At 43.1% G+C, this 16,693-nt stretch overlaps 1 protein-coding gene and 1 long non-coding RNA gene across 7 annotated transcripts in view; one reads left to right on the top strand and one right to left on the bottom strand.

Annotated features, from left to right (window-relative positions):
• Positions 1-7,136, bottom strand: part of pcif1 (phosphorylated CTD interacting factor 1) — a 110,284-nt gene extending 103,148 nt beyond the window's left edge. Inside the window, exons 1-2 of one of the 5 annotated variants that reach the window (XM_059980408.1) lie at positions 6,894-7,133; positions 1,688-1,757 (exon numbers count right to left, since the gene is read on the bottom strand). The gene's annotated coding sequence lies outside the window, so the exon portion shown is untranslated. Of the gene's footprint in view, positions 1-1,687; positions 1,758-3,207; positions 5,117-6,893 lie in introns of those variants that run through there. The other 4 variants (XM_059980409.1, XR_009514047.1, XM_059980410.1 and 1 more) reach the window with 4 other exon arrangements.
• On the top strand, positions 6,434-16,373 carry LOC132399725 (uncharacterized). Of its 2 annotated transcripts, none has more exons than XR_009514049.1 (2): positions 6,434-6,835; positions 11,727-16,373. It is a non-coding gene; the product is annotated as an uncharacterized LOC132399725 (long non-coding RNA). The 2 variants fall into 2 exon arrangements; XR_009514048.1 differs by lacking the exon at positions 6,434-6,835 and adding an exon at positions 7,080-7,211.
• Positions 16,374-16,693: the final 320 nt, after the last annotated feature.

Raw genomic sequence — 16,693 nt, 5'->3', positions numbered from 1 at the left:
TACACCTAAAATACAGTTGAGGTGATTTCAAGAGTTAGATACAGAGAAATTAACAATTTCCAAGACAGTGAGATTTGGACAGAAACCTACAAATGATAGCACTTACGTGCACATGAATCCTTTGCCCTTCTTGGGTAGAGGTCATGAATCAAGAAAGTGCTGTTGGAGTAGCTTATGTTAAAAAAAAAGGTATAAAGCATATGTAGTTGAAGCACAATGCAGCCATTGTGCACCTGTAGTTCAGGGAAAGAATGTTTAACATGGACAGACTCACATATTTTTCTTGATTTTCACACATTGAGACGTGGAAACTACTTTAATCAAGCTAGCTTGTGCCTTCTTGATTGGGAAAAATGTGATAGTGTCACTTGCCACAGGACATTCAAACTCCAACTTGTTCATGGATCCACTTATTTTGTGACCAGTTTCTGATCAATGGGGATTCCAGAATGTTGATGGGGAGAAACTCAGCTTTGCATGTCTCTCATTTTTATTATATGGTCACTATGTGGCACTTAAGAGCTCATGTCAGAACATTGTTGATAACTTGATGCATGCAAGCCATGACCTGTTTCATTTGCTGAGTTGAGAATGAATCTGAACATTGCCCCCATAAACAGACATCCCCATTTTTGATCTGAATATGGAGGAAATGTTATTGAAGCAGCAGATACCTTGCCCAAAGAAGTGACATCTAGGAATTGAGATGACTAAGGCACATCCAATTACAAGTATTTTCAGTTTAACCAGACGGGAATGAGAAACTGGTCATGGCAAGTTGATTATTAAAAGGCAACAGTGCAGTTTAGAGCTAAAGGATTCTTGTGAAACCCGAACTGGGGCATTGATAAGTAAGTTACTGTACAACAGGACTGACCAGACATTTTGCTGATCACTGGGTAATAATATACCAGATTCAATTTTCTGGTGCTTATTTGTGAGCAGAACAAAGTTTATCAGTGTTTGTCACAATGGTACAGAAACAGCTTATCTCAAGACAAGGCCAGTCTGGAATGCAAATCTTCAACATCATGAGTGTCCCATGCCTTTTGTTGTATTTTCTGATGTCATTCAAATGAATTTAGTTGGCTGAAGGCTGGATTTTGTGATGGTGGGGATTTCAGGTGTTTAGATAGATTTTTCATTCCAGAATTCTGACTGAACACAGCTGCCTGTGCTCCAATTGCGGCTTAAGCACTCAAGCTGATTTGTGCCATTGTTAAAGATGAGCCGTCTCTTCCCAAACCCTTCCATTCCCCCCAATTAATTTCAATTACCCATATGTGACAGATCTCCCGATATTTGATTTGAGCTATGCATTGTAAAATTATTGCGTTTTTTGTCTGTTATACACATCTGGTACTTCTATCAACATGCCCTTCTGTATCCCTCATTGCATCAGATATGATCCCCTGGTTTGACTTTAACAGTAGGATTAGAAATATTCCACACCTCAAGAGAATAACTTTGGTGGTGTTTTTGATACATGTACCACAGCACCTGGATCAGCCCATTAAACAAGAACATGAGCAACAAAACCTTATTCGCTTATCTGGAAAATTAACCATTTAACAAAGGAATAATATGCATACAACTTTGTGTCTAACTTTATAGGTTTCACCAGTTTCAATCATTAAAATGGTTTACAATTGCTCAAACACAATAGATTAATGGAACTTCTACCAACCTTCAAGATACCCATTACTTTTCCCATCAATTACGGACAGAGGCATAGGCTAATGGCTTTTCTTTAATCCCTTTGAAAGTACACAAAATGACAGTAATGTATAAGCTACTGGTAAAATTCAAATAAAAGTTAATGTTTTGGCAATGAAAAGTCTCAAATCTATTTTTATGCCTCATCTTTCTATTTAGTTGGTATTCAGCCACAGCAAGTCAAATGAAGGACTAATCTCATTAGAATTTCCAACAAATTGAATAAACTTTACATACAGTATAGCCATATAACATGTACAAGAAAAAATATTTTTTATATAAATTGGACCATAATTTTCTAAATCCAAGCTGCACTATGGCAGTTAGTAGAGCTGCTGCCTCACAAGACCAAAGGCGCTGTCTGACAGCTTGGGCTTCCTCCATGTGCTCCAGCTTCTTCCCACATTCCAAAGTTATGAAGATTGGTAGGTTATTTAGCCACTGCAAATTGCCTCTATTGAGGTGGCAAGAGAATCTGAGAGAAGCTGATGAGTGTGAGAATAAAGAAATGGGATTAATATAGGATTAGTACAAATGGGTGCAAAATGGTAGATATGACCTCAGCAGGCCAAAGCTCCTGTTTTCATTCTCTCTAATAATTATATCCCACTGGAAATATTATATAAATCTCTCTCTATATCTATCTGATAAATTTAACTGTTTTCCAGTGGGATGGGAATGGTGGAAATCATCCAAATCTACATACCATATACAAAGAAATAAACTTACAAGATACTATTTTTAATGCAAAGTAGTCTTTTATTTAGGAAATAGCACTGTAGTTATGAAAACACATCAACGATCCAGGGACTGAAACAAGTTCATACCTCATGGGAAGACTTAACTCATTTAGTCTATGCCAGCTCTCACAGCATTCCCATTCTCTTATTTATTTTCTGGTAACATCTTCCCGCTTAACTTCACTTCAATTCTATGTCCCTACTACACTTGTGGCAATTTACAGTAGCCAATCAAATTAACAAAGCATCTTTTGTGGGAGGAAACCAATGCAATCATGTACAGTAGTGGTTGCCAACCCGTCGATCTTTGAGACTTTCCCAGTGATCCCGAAAAAAATGAAAAATAAATACACAAATACTGCTGTAATGTGAGCATTATAAAAAATAAGTAGTACTAATTAGGATGATGGTAATATAGCAATACTACCGCTACTGCAAGCTGTTTGTGAAGATAGATTGCTTCTGGGTTGAGGAGCTTTAGTTCTGTTCTTTCTGCCCAGTGCACGTGTGCAGCTCCCCCGCCATGCACTGCAGTAGAAAAGACCCAAAGTAAAACCCCACAACCTGGAAGCAACCTCTTTACAAGCAGCTTTCTGTAGCAGGGGGTATAGCTATATGATCATTATCCTAATTTATATTAACTTATCTTTATAATGCTCATGTTAGAACACTTATCCCCCTTTAAATTCCAACATTCCCCAAATGTAAATAACTAGGAAACAAAAAACAGTGGTGTCATTATCTTGCATACCTCTGAAACTTATATTAGTATCTCAGTAAGTTTACCAATACAAAACACCTGAAAAACATGACAGATTCAACATTCAGTCTAACAAAGGAAAGTGTCCATTCAAATATTCAGTCTGTCAGGAGGTTTGCAAGGGCGCTGTTCTGCAACAGATGAAAATTATTAAATCTAAGTACAGGAGCTGTCTTACTGACAAACACCTCTAAGATTGTCTCAAACTGGCTGTCTGTAGTTATGAGCCAACTTTCTCACTCCCAAATAAGGGACAAAAGTAGCAGTCAAATACGAGACACTTGAGAAATACGAGACTCTGAGAAAGACTACCATGACGCCTTGCGTGGGCACGTGTGCTCATGCATGTACGTGCCGATTTTTTTCTACGAATCGGTTGTGGCTTAATCCTACCAATTCTGTTTAGTGAAACTACACACTGTACATACATTATTTCTACTTTATATAGACTATATTTATCACATCATTCCTGCTTTTACTATATGCTCATGTTATTTTAGATTTTAGGTGTTATTTGGTATGATTTGGTAGGTTATTTTTTGGGTCTGGGAACACTCAAAAATTTTTCCCGTATAAATTAATGGCAATTGCTTCTTTGCTTTATGCCATTTCGGCTTAAGAAAGGGTTCATAGGAACGCTCTACCTTAGCGGGGGAAAATATGGGACAAACCAATTTAGCCCTATATATGGGATGTCCTGGCTAACACGGGACAGTTGGCAACCCTAGGGAGCTAGGAGAAAGTACTCAGCCCCAGTCATCACACTGAGTGCAAGTCAATTTTTATTCATTTATTTTTTGTGTTGAAATAAAATTAAATAATGAAGCATTGAATTAAAGGTGTTGTAATGGGAGCATTATAAAAATAAGTAACACTAAATATGATAATGGTAATATAGCAATACTCCCACTATGGAAAGCTGTTTGTAAAGAGAGGTTGTTTCTGGGTTGCGGGGTTTTACTTCCAGTTTTTTCTGTCTGGTGTGTATGCCCGTGATTAACCGATTTAGTAGGTCGATCTTGCCTTTCACTAAGGCCAAGGTTGGAGGCTACTAATGTAGAGAATATAAAACACCACACAAGGTGAGAATCAATGTTCACTGGAAATGGGGCAGCAATGGTAACTGCTACATCGCTGTGCCATCCAAGTAAACCTGGGCTACTCCATCCCAACTTAGAAAGTCAGAGGTCACTGGCAAGAGCAGCATTTATTGCCCATCTACATTGCAATGTGGAAGAATTGAAAACTTAGTATCAGTCTATGAAATAAAATGATGGCCATTTAAGACAAATGTATTTCCCCTCCCTTTTACTAATCTTAAGGGAAACTTCATAAAGGGAAGTTCAGTCAATGTATACTTAAGGCAGACAATGATAGCTTGATAAGCAAGAAAGTAAACAGTAAACTATGATGGACTGGATGTAGAGCTGAAATAAGTCAGATCAGTTACGGCCTACTTGCATGGCAAAGTGGTGTTGAATCTCTCTGAAAGAACTCCCATAAAATATCTGGAATAAAACGTTAGCTGCAGTAATGGCAACCATAAAAACTACTAGTTGGTCACAGACAACTTAATGTCAAGTGACAAATGAATGCCCAACATCCAGTAAAAAAGTTACCAACTTTCACACATCCCCAACTTTCAACAACTAGTCTCTGACATCAGTCACAACCTGCACCGCACAACAACCCATCCTAACCCACCCAGACATCAATGGTCATGCTCCACAAACATTCACACTCCAGGAAATAACACATGGCAATCCTCTCCTTTCACCTGCCTTATTCACTTCTCATCTAGATACATACACTCTCCAATCATCCAAACCTCAGCCTCCCTCATGTGCCTGCCACAGTGCTGTCCCTTATGCCCCCAATCACCCGCCGAAAGTGACACCCCCCCAACACATTCCGGCCCGAAAGTGACACCCCCCCCAACACATTCCGGCCAGAAAGTGACACCCCCCCCAACACATTCTGGCCCGAAAGCGCCCCCCCCGTCACCCCACCCTCACGCCCCGGCCCAAAAGCAACACCCCCCCAACACATTCCGGCTCGAAAGCGCCCCCCGTCACCCCATCCTCACGCCCCGGCCCAAAAGCGACACCCCCCAACACATTCCGGCCAGAAAGTGACACCCCCCCAACACATTCTGGCCCGAAAGCGCCCCCCGTCACCCCACCCTCACGCCCCGGCCCAAAAGCGACACCCCCCCAACACATTCCGGCCAGAAAGTGACACCCCCCCAACACATTCTGGCCCGAAAGCGCCCCCCCGTCACCCCACCCTCACGCCCCGGCCCAAAAGCGACACCCCCCCAACACATTCTGGCCCGAAAGCGCCCCCCGTCACCCCACCCTCACGCCCCGGCCCAAAAGCGACACCCCCCCAACACATTCTGGCCCGAAAGCGCCCCCCGTCACCCCACCCTCACGCCCCGGCCCAAAAGCGACACCTCCCCAACACATTCTGGCCCGAAAGTGACACCCCCCCCAACACATTCCGGCCAGAAAGTGACACCCCCCTAACACATTCCGGCCCGAAAGCGCCCCCCGTCACCCCACCCTCACGCCCCGGCCCAAAAGCGACACAAGTGACACCCCCCCAACACATTCCGGCTCGAAAGTGACACCCCCCCCAACACATTCCGGTCCAAAAGCGACACCCCCCCAACACATTCTGGCCAGAAAGTGACACCCCCCCAACACATTCCGGCTCGAAAGTGACACCCCCCCCAACACATTCCGGCTCGAAAGTGACACCCCCCCCAACACATTCCGGTCCAAAAGCGACACCCCCCCCAACACATTCTGGCCCGAAAGTGACACCCCCCCAACACATTCTGGCCAGAAAGTGACACCCCCCCAACACATTCCGGCTCGAAAGTGACACCCCCCCCCCAACACATTCCGGCTCGAAAGTGACACCCCCCCCCAACACATTCCGGCTCGAAAGCGCCCCCCGTCACCCCACCCTCACGCCCCGGCCCAAAAGCGACACCCCCCAACACATTCCGGCTCGAAAGTGACACCCCCCCCAACACATTCCGGCTCGAAAGCGCCCCCCGTCACCCCACCCTCACGCCCCGGCCCAAAAGCGACACCCCCCAACACATTCCGGCTCGAAAGTGACACCCCCCCCAACACATTCCGGCTCGAAAGCGCCCCCCGTCACCCCACCCTCACGCCCCCGTCGCCCCTCCCCCTCCCATCCTCTTCCTCCGCTCCACTCCGCGCGCCCGCGCCACTCAATGGAGCCGCTGCGCGGTTGGCGCCTGACTGCGCATGCTCTGGCTATGCCGCCCGCCCAGATCCTCGGCCGCAGGTTGAGCAAGCCAGGGGGAAGGCTCGCGTTCGGGCAGCGCAGCGAGAAACTCTAGGGCCGCTTCGGGGACGAAGCGCGGAATGCGGCCCCCGAGATCGGACACAGTTACCGACCGAATGAGGACAGGGCATCGGCGTCAGCAGGCTGAGCAGACCGCGCTCCCGAGCGGCGTCACTGGAAAAGCCTCAAAATGGCGACGGTGGCAGGGAGCCCGCCCGCTCGCCGCCACCGTCCCCCCACCCCCCCGGCTCTCTCCTTCCCGCTTTCGGGCGGCAAATGACGGACCAGTGGTGAGGTGCGTGGTGCCGTGCTCGTCATGCGGCGTGTGCTGGTGCTATGCGCGGCCCGATTACCGGCTATGCAGTTAGGAGAGGCTCGACACCGAACCACCTCGTTGCTGATCCCGCCTCCGCTTCACCGCTCAGCCACCGCCGCCTCCATCTTGTGTTTCGGAGCGCCGCGCCGGCCCCCGCGCAGGCGCACAGCGCCGGGGCTCCCCCACTGATTGGCTCGCGCCAGGAAGGGGCGCGGGCACCGATTGGCGGGGCTGGAGGCGTCGGTAACAAATACGCTCGTTGCTTTAGCCGAGGGGGCGATCTTCGCTTCATCTGATTGGATAGGGATGCCGCTGAAGAACCAGCGTTTTGGCGATTGGCTGCTGATCCGGGAGGGTACGTCATCAAAATAAACAGGGTTCGGGAGGGTGTTTTGTTGAATATGGGTGGGGTGGGGTTGTGTTGTGTTGTCACGGAGGTGTACTGCTGCTGCTGGTTGTACTGATGTAGTGCTGTGTGGGCGTTGTTACTTACTGTCTTGTCACTCATCGCTAGGGCTATGATATTGTTTTGGCCTTGTGACTTGGCATTGAGCGGTGATGCTTGGGGTGGAACTGAGTGTTGGTTTGTAGAACTTACAGCTTGTCGTGCCCTCTCCCCCACATAATCTATTTTCGATATATTATGTGCCTATCTAAGAGTCTCTTAAATGTCTCTAATGCATTAACTACTATAATAATGTAATAGGCAGTGTGTTCCATTCTCTCTCTAAATTAAACTATCTGACACCTTCCCCCCCCCCCCCCCCCCCGTACTATCCTATTCCCCTTTAGTGAGCACTCAGACTACAGAGGAGGTGACTCAAGGACTGGTGCTAGGCGAATAGTTTCTTGCTTCATGTCAACAAGGCAATGGAAAATATTATTTTTGTGGGGGTTTTTGTGCTGCATCAGATCTAGAGTAATGATTATTTTGCTCCCCTTTAAACTTGATTGCTGGAAATGACATTAAATAATCTTGAATCAACCACCTTGAAATTAGGCCCTCTCATATTAACCATTATCTTCCTGGGGAAAAAGGTGCTGGCTGTCCACTCAATGCTTTTTATCATCTTGTACTCTTCCATTAAATTGCTTCTCATCCCCATTTGCTCCAAAGAGAAAAGCCCTAGCTCGCTCAATCCTTTCTCATGTGAGGTGTTCTCCAATCCAGGCAGCATTCTGATAACCTCTCTAAAGCGCCCACTTCCTTCTTATAATGAGGTGACCAGAGCTAATTCAAGTCGAACCAGTTTTATAGAGATGATGACATTGCTCCATGGCTCTTGAACTCAATTCCCTGACTAATGAAGATCAACACACCACATGCCTTCTTAACCACTCTATCAGCTTGCACTGCAGGTTTGCAGGTTGACCATAATGCTTAACTATACTAATCCCTAGTTGTATATCTCTCTATGCCCTGCTTATTCAATATCTGTCGAGATGTTCATTAAGTGGTTGTTACTGTTCCTTCTGGATACCAACTTCTAAGTGAAAAATTTACCCCTCAGATCCCCTTAAATATCCTCTCTCTCACAAACCAGTGTCCTCTAGTTTTAGACCCTACTATAGGAAACGTACTCTAAACATCAATCTTATCTCTGCACCTTAATTTTAAATACTTCTATCATATCAGCTTCATTTGGTCAAGGAAAAAAGACCTAAACTGTCTGATCCTGATAACCTAAGTTCTCCAATCCAAGCATCAATCTTTGAATGTTTTCTGCAGTCTCTCTGGCTTACGCGAAGTGTGGCCCTAACATTTTGTACCACTGTAACACAGTGCCCAACCCTTGTAGTCAGTGCCTTCCTCACCACAGCTCCGATCTATATTCCCATTTTAAGGAAATATCTACTCTTATCCCAGAGTCTTTCTGTTTAACACCATTCCCTGTGGTATGTCCTGGTTCAACATCCCAAAATGGAATACTTAGCATGTATCTGAAATAAATTGCATTTGCCAGTCCCTTGCAAATTTTCCCAGTTGATCCATATTCTCTTGTAACCCAAGCCAACTTTCTTCACTGTGCTTTATTCACTTGTGTTTTACTAAAGAAATTTATTGTCTTCTGCAAACTTGCTAATCGTGCCACTTGCATTCTCCTCCAAATCATTAATATATATGACAAAGAGAAGGGGCACCCAGCACTAATCCCTGTGGCACACCACTTATCACAGACCTCCAATATGTTAAACAACTCTCCACTGCCTCCTACCAGTAAGGCAAATTTATATCCAGTTTGCTAATTTGTCCTGGATTTCTGGTGTCTCATTGGCTCCACTTTGATTGGTCATGAACAGAGACTCTACAAGACCCTAAGAAATAGGTGCAGAATCAAGCCATTTGGCCCTTCAAGTTTGCTCCACCATTTCAGAACAATCCTGAATCTTAGGGTCCATTGGCCCACAATGTCTGAGGCAAGCACAATTAAACTAAATCTCTGCCTGTATGTGATCTACAGTACATCCCATCATTCTCTTCACATTCATGTGTCTAACATCCTCTTTAACACTACTATTGTATCCACTTCCACTGCTACCCCTGGCACTTTCTGGAGAAAAAAAATTATTCTACACACCTCCTTTGAACTTTACCCTGCTCCTTAAATGCACATTCTATGGTACTTGGTATTTCTATCCTGATATATATATTTTAAAAAATCAGAATATCCTATCTAATGCCTCTGAAAATTTTATTTACTGAGAGAGACAGCACAGAACAGTCCCTTCCAGCCTAATGAGCCACAGCCCTGCAAACCACCTATCTGACCATAGTCTAATTACAGAACAATTTACAATGACCAATTGGCCTACTAACCAGTACATCTTTGGAGTGTGTGAAGAAACCAGAGCACCCAGAGGAAACCATACGTCAGGAAGAGAAAATACAAACTATTTACAGAAAGCGCTGAAACTGAACTCCAAACTTTGACACCTCGAGCTGTAATAACATCCCAGTAATTGTTATCTGCCGTAGCACCCTATAAACTTCCCTTCAGCCTCCAGAGACAGCAACCCAAGTTTGTCCCATCTCTCCTTATCCTTAGAGCATACCCTCTAATCCAGGCAGCATCGTGTTAAACCCTTTACAAAACCTCCACATCCTTGTAAAGGGGTAACCAGAATTGCACAGAATATCTAGCCTTTTCTCTGACCTCCTAGTAATCTCTGCCTATGGCTAAACTTAGGTATGTGCAGAACAAGCAAGATATTAAGCGCATAGGTAGGGTTGATGATGAGAAACTCTTTCTCTTAGCAGAGCTGAATGTAATTAGAGGTTGTAGATTTAAAGTAAAGGTTGGGAAATTTAGTGCGGGGTGAAATATTTTTTTCACCTGGAAGTAATGAATCAGGTTTATAATCACTGGCTTATGTTGTGAAATTTATTGCTTTGTGGCATCAATGCAGTGAAAGGCATTAAAACATTACTGTAAGTTACAATAAAAGAAATAGCACAAAGATGAATCATGAGATAGTGTTAACTAGCCCAACACTCAAACCTAATCCTAAGGTCTAAGAGGGACACACACCCACAAACCGTAGGCATATCCCGATTAACCCTGGCCACAGCCCCACAGACCCGAAGCACACCCCAATTAACCCTGGCCAAACCCCCATAAACCCGATGTCCTGTGTCAGGAGGGGCAAGATCCAACAAAGGCAAGTGTTGGACCTGGTTAACGAAGGCGTGGGCCAGATCAAAGTGGCAGGGTTGCGTGAAACTGAATCTCAAGTGATGAGATCAAAAAGCACAAGAGGACTGATTCGCCCACTGAATACTGGTTAGAAATCTGAAGGCAGAGGGATAGAAACTGTTCCTAAAATGTTGAGTGTGGGTCTTCAGGCTCCTGAATCTCCTCCCTGAGAAGAGGGCAAATGCCGAGTGGTGAGGATCTTTTATGATGGATGTTGCCTTCTTTCGGAGCTGCATTTTGAAGGTGTCCTTGATGGTGGGAAGGGTTGGTTAAGTGCATTTTAGTGAAGGCAAATACTCTCAGAACAGTCACTGTGGGAGTGAATGGAAGCACAGTGAGCGTGCTGGAATCCATGCTACAGGCCAACAATCTTATTTGTGTTCCTCTCTACTGTTTGTTCCCTGGAAGGCAAGCTGGATTGCCTTCAACTGGGAGATGAGGAACTGCTGTGTGCTTGTTCTTGCATGAACATGGCTCTGAGGCACCATCCCATGAGCCATCAGTCTTCAAGCTACCCCACTCGGGAACATGCTAATATTTGTGACTGTATGCACTATCATAGCTGTGTGTGACTGTATGCACTGTGTTTTGCAACTTGGCCCCAATGGAATACTGTTTCATTTAGCTGTATGCATGTGTATGGTTGAATGAGAATTGACCATGAACTTGAAATTTAAATATTTAGATGGTCTTACAAAATGGCATGGCATAAAAGGCTTACAGGCTGAATGCTAGAAAATAGGAATAGTACAGATAGTTACTTAGTAGTTGGCACACACAGTGGACTGAAGAGCCTTTTATTTGTGTTGATTGGCATGGAATTGAGGCCTAAATGTTAGCCCAAGAGAGGATGTCGAAAATGTACACTTACCCAGCCACAAGTAGTTTGCAGAGAATATAGATGGTACTTTTCCTTTGTTTTGAGGTACTTGCTGTAGGTAGTTGATATCTCCAGAGTTGTACAGGAGGACAGGCATTGCTGTAGTCTGCTTGTCCATGAATTTCGTGCCAGGTTTGTGGCTGGCTTTCTTCTCATCAATTGCTCTGGAACTATACTGATTCACTGACTTGAGATGCTGGAAATTTTTAGCAACACAGACAAAATGCTGGAGGTGTTCATCAATCCTGATGAAGGGTCTCAGCCTGAAGCGCTAACTGTTCATTTCCCTCTATAGATGCTGCCTGACTTGCTGAGTTCTTCCAACATTTTGTGGTGTGTTGACTGTTATACTGATTCACTGAAGGCAATACTGGCTTCCAACACTCCAGTGAGATGGCTCCTAGTCTCATCGTGGACATTGATTGTTAGAAGATAGTGTTGTACAGAAGACCAGGTTGGTAGTCTTTCTGACATTTAGTGTAAGGCATATTCTCTTGTATGCTTCTGCAAAGGAATTGACAACTACTTGACGCTTAGCCTGTGAACATACAAATACATAAAAATTGAAATCCAAAATGTAGCTCAGTAGTTGAAGTTGAGGTGACCTTGGCACTGGAATAGAAGTTGTGCAGCTTAATCAGTTTACCATTTTTCCTGTGGATTAATCTCAATCCATTGGAAAGCTTATTGCAGGTGAGGTGTAGCATTGTATCAACAAACACTACAAGAAGTTTTGGGATGATGAGGCAACCTTTAATGATACTGGTGTACCCTGTGATTGGGTCTATGATGCTTAAAGTAATGGCATGGATGTGATCAAGAAACAGATATGAAATAGAGAATTTTTGTAGACGACAAAATTTGAGAAGAATGGTCCATCTTGATTGAAGAAGCAAATATATGAGTAACATGAGAGTGTAGAGGTTAACGTAATGCTTTATAGCACCAGCCATCAGGGTTCAATTCCCACTGCTTTTTGTAAGCAATTCTCCCCTTGACCGTGTGGGTTTCCTCCAGGTGCTCCAGTTTCCTGTCACGTGGTTAGGGTTAGTGTGTTGGCACTTGCAGGCTGCCCTCTGCATAATCTTTGGACTGTGTTTGTCGTTGATGTGAACAGCACATTTCACTGTATGTTTCAATGTACATGTGACAAATAAAGCTAATCTTCTAAGTACTTGAAAAGTGATAAAAGGCCAAATATAGTGCTTCTTGCTGATTCTTGCATTCCTCTTGGAGTTGATGCATTGTGAATATCATGTCCACTGGATGGACAGAATCCACTCTACAACTTGGGAGCAGCTCTGTGGCTGTGTGGAGTAGATGGTCGAGTAGGGTCCTGCTGATATTTTTCACTGTGGCCAGGAAGGCCATTCTGGTCATTTCCTTTCTTGAAGATGGTCAAGATTATGATGTGGCTGCTATTGAATGTTGGCACTGAGGTCTAGCACTTGGTATTAGCAACGTGAGTTGATGCAGACACTGGTGCCAGCAGTAATGGTTGTTGTTGGGGCCAATTCCTGAACATTGACTCAACCCCTGGAGGCCCAGACCTAGCATTGAGGGGGCATTGTAGCATAGTGGTTAGCACACTGCTTTACAGCACCATTGATCACTGATTGGGGTTCAATTCATGCCACTGCCTGAGTTTGTATGTTCCCCCTGTGACCCCTCGTGGGTTTTCTCTGGGTGCTCCTGTTTCCTCTCACATTCCAAAGATGTATGGTTAGTGAGTTCTGGGCATGCTACGTTGATAATGGAAGCGTGGCAACACTTGTGGCCTGCCCAGCACAATCCTCACTGATTTGATTTGACACAAACGATGCATTTCACTGCATATTTTGAAGTGCTAACCCTTAACTGATAGTACAGAAGACTGGTAAGCCTGCAGAGTGACTATTGATACCAAGTAGTGCTGCTCAGTAGAATGGCATGAATCACTAACAGAGGCACTGTGCATTTGTTGGTGCTTATTAATGCAACTACACATGATACTGGAAGATTACTTGTACCTAGAATGGGTTATCCAGGCTCTTCCAATCCCTCTCAGAAACTTAACATGCCACTTTGACATCACTTCTCTTTTTAACACGAATGGGTATAAGACATTCATTTCTCACCAAGTATAACTGAAGATTCCCATTCATTTGTGCTCTAGAGCCCTAACCGTAATTGTTGCTGTGCCTGAGTGTTTGTCTTTAGCATTTCATGCACCAGGTTCCTACTGCATACCAACATTTACTAGCTTCTTATAATTTAAAAAATTATTCTGCTTCTCTTCTCTACCCATCAGAGTAGATAAACTCTAGACATGAGAGACCGCAAATGCTGGAATCCTGATGCAGGGTCTCTACCCAAAACATCAGTTATCCTTTTCCTTCTGCAGGTAATGCTTGATCTGCTGAGTTTCTCCAGGAGTTTGTTCCGTGCTCCAAAATTAATATCTTCTTTTTCCCACATTATATGTCTATCACTATCTTGATCACATGCTTAACTATTCAACATCTTTTTGCGGCCACTGTGCAGGATCTTCACACTCCACGTTCCTGGTCAGATTAATGTCATCAGAAGAGTAGAATAGTCTAAACGGTGGCCTTCAAATTCACTTGCATGGCACAACATATGTGTATGCTGCATTTTACTATAACATCATTGTTAAATACAATTTTACGTGCCAGCAGACCTAAGATTTTGTGCATAATAAAGTTTCATTGGTGAGATACCTCAATTTATAAGATGATGAACTCCCTGCATGCTATAACTTTAATTTGCTTTTTTAGACTCCACAATTTCTATCCATCCCTTTGTATCTAAGTTGAATTATATGAATAGTTAGTACCTAATATCAAGTTTTAACCCATTATACTCTCATAACTGTTAAATATCTATTTTTGTATTGTTTTCAGTCCTTCAACCATTCCTTCATTCATTCTGACATATTAGTCCCAAACCCTATTTTATGGTTTAATCTTTTGAGTGGTACCCTATCAAATCCCATTTTAAAAATTTCAATAATTACATTGTGGGTTTCCTCAACCCCCCCCCCCCCACAAATCACTGCACCTTCGTTGCCAGATGAGTCTTGAAAAACACTGAGTTCATCAAGCACAATTTCACTTTAAGAAAGGTTTGTTGACTTCGTAATAATTTTCTAACTGTCCTTAACAATGGGTTTTACCATTTGGTGTAGTTCCTCACTTTTGCCTCTTGCTCCTTTCTTGAATTGTGGTGTTGGATTTGTTGCCTTCTAATTTGATATTTCTGTTCCAGAATCTAATAAATTTTTGAAGATTATTGGTAACTAATGCATTATTTCATCGGCCATCACTCATTGAACTAGTATCCGGAGGCCTGGACTGTCCATCCATAACCAAGAGTTTGCATTCCACTATGACGAATGGGGAAATTAAATTCTAGTGGTTATTTCTGGAATAAAAATCAGGTTTGCATCAATGGTGACTTTAAGATGATTGGATCATTGTAAAATAAAACTCTGAAAATATGCTGTCTTTCAGCTGTGTGACTCCTGTCTCTCCAATTGCCTTCCAGTTCTTGATGTAAAATGCATATCAGCTGCATCTGTGACATCCATGTACCTGGAGGGTGCAGGTTTTGGATCCAGGGGATGTCAGCCTTTGGTATCACATCAACAACAACAAATTTCACATCATATATGTTAATCATAATAAACCAGATTCTGACCCCAAACTGGCTGTGATATTTCTGTAACTTTTGTTTTGTTTCCTATCGTGAAGACTGATAAAATATTAATTTTAATGTCTCAGCTTTTCTATGTTTAAATTACTTCATTTTTAGCTCCAGAGAACAATTGTTTCTTTTTGATATTCTTTTAATAAACATCTCCTCCACAATCTCCATCAGCACAGGTGCACGACAGGGTGGTGCTTAGCCACCTGCTCTCCTTTCTTTACATCTATGACTACGTGGCTAAGTACAGCTCCAATACCATACTCGAGTTTGCTGATGACACCACTGTTGTGGGCCATTTCAGAGGTGGTGAGGAGCAGCATACAGGAGGGAGAATGAAATGAAATTTTGTCTGGTGTCATGACAACAACCTCCCACTCAATGTCAGCAAAGCCAGGAACTGATTGTAGACTTCAGGAAAGGGAAACTAGAGATCCATAAGCCAATCCTCATTGGAGCATCAGAGGTGGAGAGGGTCAGTAACTTTTAATTCCTGGGTTTTACTATCTCAGAGGACTTGTCCTGGACCCATCATAGAAATGTAATTGCAAAGAAAGCATGACAGTGCTTCTACTTTCTCAGGAGTCTGCGGAGATTTGGCATGTCATCAAACTTCTATAGTTGTATAGTTGACTGGCTGCATTACAGCCTGGTATGGGAACACCAATGCTTTTGTATAGAAAATCCTATAAAACATAGTTGATTCGGTCCAGTACATCACGAGTAAAACCCTCCCAGCAATTGAGCACACCTACATGAGACACTGTTATAGGAAAGTAGCATCCATCATCAAAGATCCTTACCACCCAGGCCTTGCTCTTTTCTCACTGTTGCCATCAGGCAGAAGGTACCAGTGCCTCAGGACTCGCACCACCAGGTTCAAGAATAGTCACTACCCTTCAAATGTCAGGCTGTTGAATAAAAGAGGATGACTACACTCATCTGTTGAGATGTTCCCACCTACCAATGAACTCACTTTAAGGATTCTTTATCTTGTTATTTCATACTTTTGTTATTATTGCTATTTATGTTTGCAGTTGCACAGCTTGTTGTCTTATATGCTCTTGTTCTTTCATTGATCCTGTTTACAGTTACTATTCTGTAGATTTGTTGAATATACGCACAAGAAGAAGAATCTTGATTGTATGTGGTGACCTGTATGTACTCTGATAATTTTACTTTGAACTTTATATAGTTGTAGAAATTGTCAAATTAAAGAATATCTATTTCTTTCTCATTTACCTTTGTGTTCTCTTTATGTGAATGTTATGTCATTGGTTGGTTCTTAAAATTTCATTCTCCTCAGGCTTACTATTGACAGTTTTATAAGCATTCAATCTGGTCTCCATGGTTAACTGAAAAGAAATTACACCATCAAGATTTTTGTGCATTAAAAGTATTTAAATGTTATTTTTATCATTTATCTACTAGTGAACCTTTTAATCTAGTTTTCTAATCTATTTAGACCAGCAAGCTATTCATTATTTTAATGAATTATTTCATTTTGTTTTAAATCTTAGAAATTCATGTATTGCTCAATAGATGTAACTACCACCT

This window comes from Hypanus sabinus, chromosome 9 (assembly GCF_030144855.1).
Source record: "Hypanus sabinus isolate sHypSab1 chromosome 9, sHypSab1.hap1, whole genome shotgun sequence".
In the NCBI taxonomy this organism is placed as follows: domain Eukaryota; kingdom Metazoa; phylum Chordata; class Chondrichthyes; order Myliobatiformes; family Dasyatidae; genus Hypanus; species Hypanus sabinus.
The sequence above is the reverse complement of the archived record's forward strand: the minus strand, read 5'-3'. Positions and strand labels throughout refer to the sequence as shown.